The sequence below is a fragment of the Piliocolobus tephrosceles genome, chromosome 5, assembly GCF_002776525.5.
Source record: "Piliocolobus tephrosceles isolate RC106 chromosome 5, ASM277652v3, whole genome shotgun sequence".
Classification (NCBI taxonomy): domain Eukaryota; kingdom Metazoa; phylum Chordata; class Mammalia; order Primates; family Cercopithecidae; genus Piliocolobus; species Piliocolobus tephrosceles.
In genome coordinates, this window is record NC_045438.1 from 146877551 (window position 1) to 146883750 (window position 6200).

Below are 6200 nucleotides of genomic sequence, written 5' to 3' on the forward strand. Positions count from 1 at the left end.
AAACAAGAGAGTGACAGCAATGTCAATCATCAAAAAGAGTGACTGTTAGAGACAGAGCAGTCTGAGGGGAAGTCCAGGAGTTCATGTGTACACATGTGAGTTTGAGATTGATGTGAGACATCCATGTGGAGCTGTTCAGTGTGTCTGGAGCTCAGGAGAGGGGCAAAGCCACTTAGACACAGATTCCAGGAGTCAGCAGTTTGTGTGCCATGTTTGTAGCCATGGAAGTGAATAACAGCACGTTAGTTCGATGCTCTTACTCACTGGAGAAGGTGGAGGAGGGTAAGAATAGAGAACTACAGAACATCAATATTTAAGGAGTGATCAACAGCAGAAGAGCCCAAGGAAAGCAAACTAGAGACACAGAAAACCAGGAGAATATGGAGTCACAGAAGCCACAGGAGGAGAGCTTCAAGAAAGAGGACACAATCAGCAGTATCCATTGCTTCAGACAGGGTTGGTAAGATAAAGACTAAACTATGAGCCAGGTGTGGTGGCTCACACCTGTAATCCCAGCACTTCAGGAGGCTGAGGCAGGAGGATTGCTTGAGCTCACAAGTTTGAGAGACCAGCCTGGGCAACATAGTGAGACCTCATCTCTACAAAAAAGTCAAAAAATTAGCTGGACATACTGGTGCATGTCTGTGGTCCCAGCTACTTCGGAGGCTGAGGCAGGAGGCTCACTTGAGCCTGGAAGGTTGAGGCTGCAGTGAGCTATGATGGTGCCATTGCACTCCAGCCTGGGTGACAGAGTGAGACTCTGTCTCAAGAAAACAAAACAAAACAAAACAAAACAAAAAAAACGAGCTAGTATATGATGGATTTAGCAACAAAAATGACATTGACTAACCTAGTGAGAACTGGGTCAGTAGAGTTGTGGGAATGGAAGCCAGACCAAAGTTCTCATCTGATAGAATTTCCTGAATGAAACAAAGAAATCATCCATAACTCTCATTTGCTAAAGGCTTTGAGCCAATTGTAAAGTTTACACTTTTCTCAAGCACTTTCATTTAGTTTGTAATTAAATAAGCAAAGTACTTGTACATGCCCTTTTCTTAATTACAGCTTTCCTAATGAGTTAACTTGCATGTACAAACAGCCTCATCTGTAAGATGGGTTTGCTCCGGCACTGGGTTAAAACTGGGCTTACATGCAAAAGCTATTGTTAATTCAAACCTGTTAATGCAGTTTGTTTATACTGAATATGATTAGAAGAAATCAAGAACATGATTCTAAAATTTGATAATTTGCAGATGCACTACAATGATTAGCTCAAAACTAAGTCCTGAACTGTTCTGTTGTCTTTCACATGCACATACACCTTAGATTATTTTATTTTATTTTTTATTTATTAATTTTTTTTTTTTGAGCTGGAGTCTCACTCTGTTGCCCAGGCTGGAGTGCAGTGGCATGATCTCAGCTTACTGCAACCTCCGCCTCTTGGGTTCAAGTGATTCTCCTGCCTCAGCCTCCCGAGTAGCTGGGATTACAGACATGTGCCACCACACCCGGCTAATATTTTATATTTTTGGTAGAGACGGGGTATCACCATGTTGGCCAGGCTGGTTTTGAACTCCTGACCTAAAGTGATCCACCCGCCTCAGCCTCCCAAAGTGCTGGGATTACAGGCATGAACCACCATACCCAGTCTACCTTAGATTATTTTAATAGAATTGTTTTTTAAATGTTGATGCTGGAGATTAGAATTAACTCCAAATGTATACTTAAACATATTATATTAGGTTTTGACTAACAGAATTTTCTTTCAGGGAATGTGGTCTATTTATCAATACACTTACCTAAATCACGGTAATAAAGTCCTTCACCACTCTGTATCATTTCAAAGATTGCTTCTTCTTTCTCTGTTTACTTATCTAATTTTGTTGTTGTTGTTGTTGTTGAGACAGAGTCTTGCTCTGTTGCCCAGGCTGGAGTGCAGTGGCGCAATCTCGGCTCATTGCAAGCTCTGCCTCCCGGGTTCATGCCATTCTCCTGTCTCAGCCTCCTCAGTAGCTGGGACTACAGGTGCCCGCCATCACGCCCAGCTAATTTTTTTGTATTTTTAGTAGAGACAGGGATTCACTGTGTTAGCCAGGATGGTCTCGATCTCCCAACCTCGTGATCCGCCTGCCTCAGCCTCCCAAAGTGCTGGGATTACAGGCTTGAGCCACCGCGCCTGGCTTACTTATCTAATTTTTTAAGGAATGAGGGCAATATAATTAATTTTTCCTGTTGTAATAGTGTTTCATGGCACTGCTTAATTGTACCCTATGTTTGTAAATTTCAGTATTTAACTACATATATATAAGACGTAAGGTGCAGTGGCTCACGCCTGTAATTAACACAACTATGCATAATTTTTGATTTACAACTGTAACATCCTAAGAGAAACACAGTTATATTATTCCAGTAAGAAAGATATATAAAATTAAAAATAAATATTTTTCCTTTGTTTTGAGGTTTTAATTAATTTTGAAATATGTGAATTTCCTTTCTAATCTGGTGTTAAGTAATTAGAGTTTCCCTTCTAACCTGAAATTTGGATGTTCTTTCCAGATTTAATTCTTGTCGGGAAAATAATTTCCTAGTAGAGTAGAAACGACAACGGGAGCTGGTGGGAAGGAGACCCACCAGTCATAATTATCCCACAGAAAAAAGAAAAGTTGAATCCAACACGCTTTTCTGGAGATTAGAAAAGCAGATTTCAATATATTCAAGTACAGGTACAATTAGAAGACCTGAGACTCCAGAATGAGAAATGGTTCAAGAGCAGAGGACTATCAACATTTGAATCATTTGTGATTGTTTTTTTGCTTGTTTTTTGAGACCGAGTCTCACTCTGTCACCCAGGCTGCAGTGCAGTGGCACAGTCTTGGTTCACTGCAACCTCTACCTCCTGGGTTCAAGTGATTCTTGTGTCTCAGCCTCCCAACTAGCTGGGATTACAGGCACACGCCACCACACCCGGCTAATTTTTTGTATTTTTAGTAGAGATGGGGTTTCACCATGTTGGCCAGGCTGGTCTCAAACTCCTGACCTCAAGTGATCTGCCTGCCTTGACCTCCGAAGTGCTGGGATTACAGGTGTGAGCCACCGCGCCCAGCGCATTTGTGATTGTATTATTAGAACTTGCATGAGGAAGAAAAGGTAAAGACAGGCGAGAGAAAACTGCATGAGAAGCTTTCTGGTGTTCTTAGACTTTCAAAGGGCCGCAGCCAAAGATGAAAGCAGGGACACATTGCCGTAGATGAGGAGAGAAGCCCAGTGACCTGGCGCAGATTCAGAAAGTTTTAGCCCCAGAGGCCTCTGAAGCAAAATTCCTGACAGCGAAAAGGTCTGCAGTTCAGAAATGAAGCGCAAAAACAAAGGCATAGGCCCGTTGCTTGCCCGTTGCTTGCCATAGAGACAAATCAGATCAATTTCCCTTCCATTTTGTTTCTATCTTCATCAGGAGCCTGTACTCCAGAAAGCAACAAAGTTCTCAAATGGTGAGGGATAGTGGGGGAGAGAGTTCAATCCCAGTGTCTCCTCAAGTTTGAGTCTCTGGGTTCCCACGGAATACAACCCAGCAAGCAGAAATATCCAGAGATGACAGAAGTATCACCCCTGGGCATCTCAGAGAAGGGCAAACATTCTGGGTTTCCAAGAGGGAAGGGAAGGAGTAAGTTTAGCCACAGACCAAAGTGCTTCACATTAAGTGCCAGAAAAATTCCAGATTTTAATTTCTGTTTTTTTTTTTTTTTTTTTTTTTTGACACAGGGTCTCGCTGTGTCGCCCAGGCTGGAGTGCAGTGGCACGATCTCATCTCACTGCAAGCTCTGCCTCCCAGGTTCACACCATTCTCCTGCATCAGCCTCCCGAATAGCTGGGATGACAGGCACCCGCCACCGTGCCTGGCTAATCTTTTGTACTTTTAGTAGAGACGGGGTTTCAACGTGTTAGCCAGGATGGTCTCAATCTCCTGACCTCGTGATCCACCTGCCTTGGCCTCCCAAAGTGCTGGGATTACAGGTGTGTGCCACCGTGCCTGGCGTTTTTCTTTTTTTTAGAGACAGAGTCTCACTGTGTTGTCCAGGCTGGAGTGCAACATTCAGTAATCTTGGCTAACTGCAACCTCTGCCTCCCGAGTTCAAGTGATTCTCCTGCCTCAGCCTCCCAAGTAGCTGTGACTGCAGGCGTGTGCCACCAGCCCTGGCTAATTTTTGTATTTTTAGTAAATATAGGGTTTCACCATGTTGGCCAGGCTGGTCTTAAACCCCTGACCTCAGATGATCTGCCTGCCTCGGCCTCCCAAAGTGCTGGGATTACAGACATGAGCCACCGCACGTAGCCCGATATTTTCATTTCTATTTAATGGGGTTGTGATCATTAAGAAAATAATTTAGCAATCACATGGAACCCAAATACATTCAGTAAAATCATGAACTGTTTCTCTCTTTTTTTTCTTTTCTTTCTTTTTTTTTTTTTGAGACGGAGTCTCGCTCTGTCGCCCACGCTGGAGTGCAGTGGCGCGATCTCCGCTCACTACAAGCTCCGCCCCCCGGGTTTACGCCATTCTCCTGCCTCAGCCTCCCGAGTAGCTGGGACTACAGGCGCCCGCCATCTCGCCAGGCTAGTTTTTTGTATTTTTACTAGAGACGGGGTTTCACCGTGTAGACCAGGATGGTCTCGATCTCCTGACCTCGTGATGCACCCGTCTCGGCCTTCCAAAGTGCTGGGATTACAGGCTTGAGCCACCACGCCCGGCCTCTCTTTTTTTTCAAATAGGGGTTGCTAATCTGGTAGCTATGAATATTATACTTAAGGTAAAATCTGATGTTAGCAAAATATTTCAGTCACATGACATTCTCCAAGTCTCTTTTTTTTTGAGACGGAGTCTCTCTCTGTTGCCCAGGCTGGAGTGCAGTGGCCAGATCTCAGCTCACTGCAAGCTCCGCCTCCCGGGTTTACGCCATTCTCCTGCCTCAGCCTCCCAAGTAGCTGGGACTACAGGAGCCCGCCACCTCGCCCGGCTAGTTTTTTGTATTTTTAGTAGAGACGGGGTTTCACCGTGTTAGCCAGGATGGTCTCGATCTCCTGACCTCGTGATCCGCCCCTCTCAGCCTCCCAAAGTGCTGGGATTACAGGCTTGAGCCACTGCGCCCGGCCCCAAGTCTCTTTTAATCTGAGATTTGATGGTTCTTCAAGACTGTCTTTTAATGGTTCTTCATTCTTGATTCTTTGTTCTTCATTCTTGACAAACTTTTATTCCTTCAAAATATTTTAAATGAATTCTAATAAATTGCTATTCAAAATAATTGTAAAAATGGGCCAGGCACGGTGGCTCATGCTTGTAATCCCAGCACTTTGGGAGGCTGAAGCGGGAGGATCACTGAGCCCAGGAGTTTGGGTAACATAGTGAGGGCTTGCCTCTACAAAAAATAAAAATAAAAATAATTAGCTGAGTATAGTGTTGCACCCCTGTAGTCTCAGTTACTCAGGAGGCTGAGGCGACAGGAATGCCTGAGCCCAGGAGGTCAGGGCTGCAGTGACCTGTGATCATGCCACTGCACTCTGGCCTGGACAACAGAGTGAGAGCCTGTCTCAAAAACAAAACAAGGTCGGGTGTGGTGGCTGATGCCTGTAATCCCAGCACTTTGGGAGGCCGAGGCGGGCGGATCACGAGGTCAGGAGATCGAGACCATCCTGGCTAACACGGTGAAACCCCGTCTCTACTAAAAAAAAAAAAATACAAAAAATTAGCCGGGCGTGGTGTCGGGCACCCATAGTCCCAGCTACTCGGGAGGCTGAGGCAGGAGAATGGCGTGAACCCGGCAGGCGGGGCTTGCAGTGAGCCGAGATTGCGCCACTGCACTCCAGCCTGGGCGACAGAGTGAGACAGTCTCAAAAAAAAAAAAAAAATAATAATAATAATTATTATTATTATTATAAAAATGGATATACTGCTGGGCACGGTGGCTCAAGCCTGTAATCCCAGCACTTTGGGAGGCCGAGACGGGCGGATCACAAGGTCAGGAGATCGAGACCATCTTGGCTAACATGGTGAAACCCCGTCTCCACTAAAAAAATACAAAAAACTAGCCGGGCGAGGTGGCGGGCGCCTGTAGTCCCAGCTACTTGGGAGGCTGAGGCAGGAGAATGGCGGGAACCCGGGAGGCGGAGCTTGCAGTGAGCTGAGATCTGGCCACTGCACTCCAGCC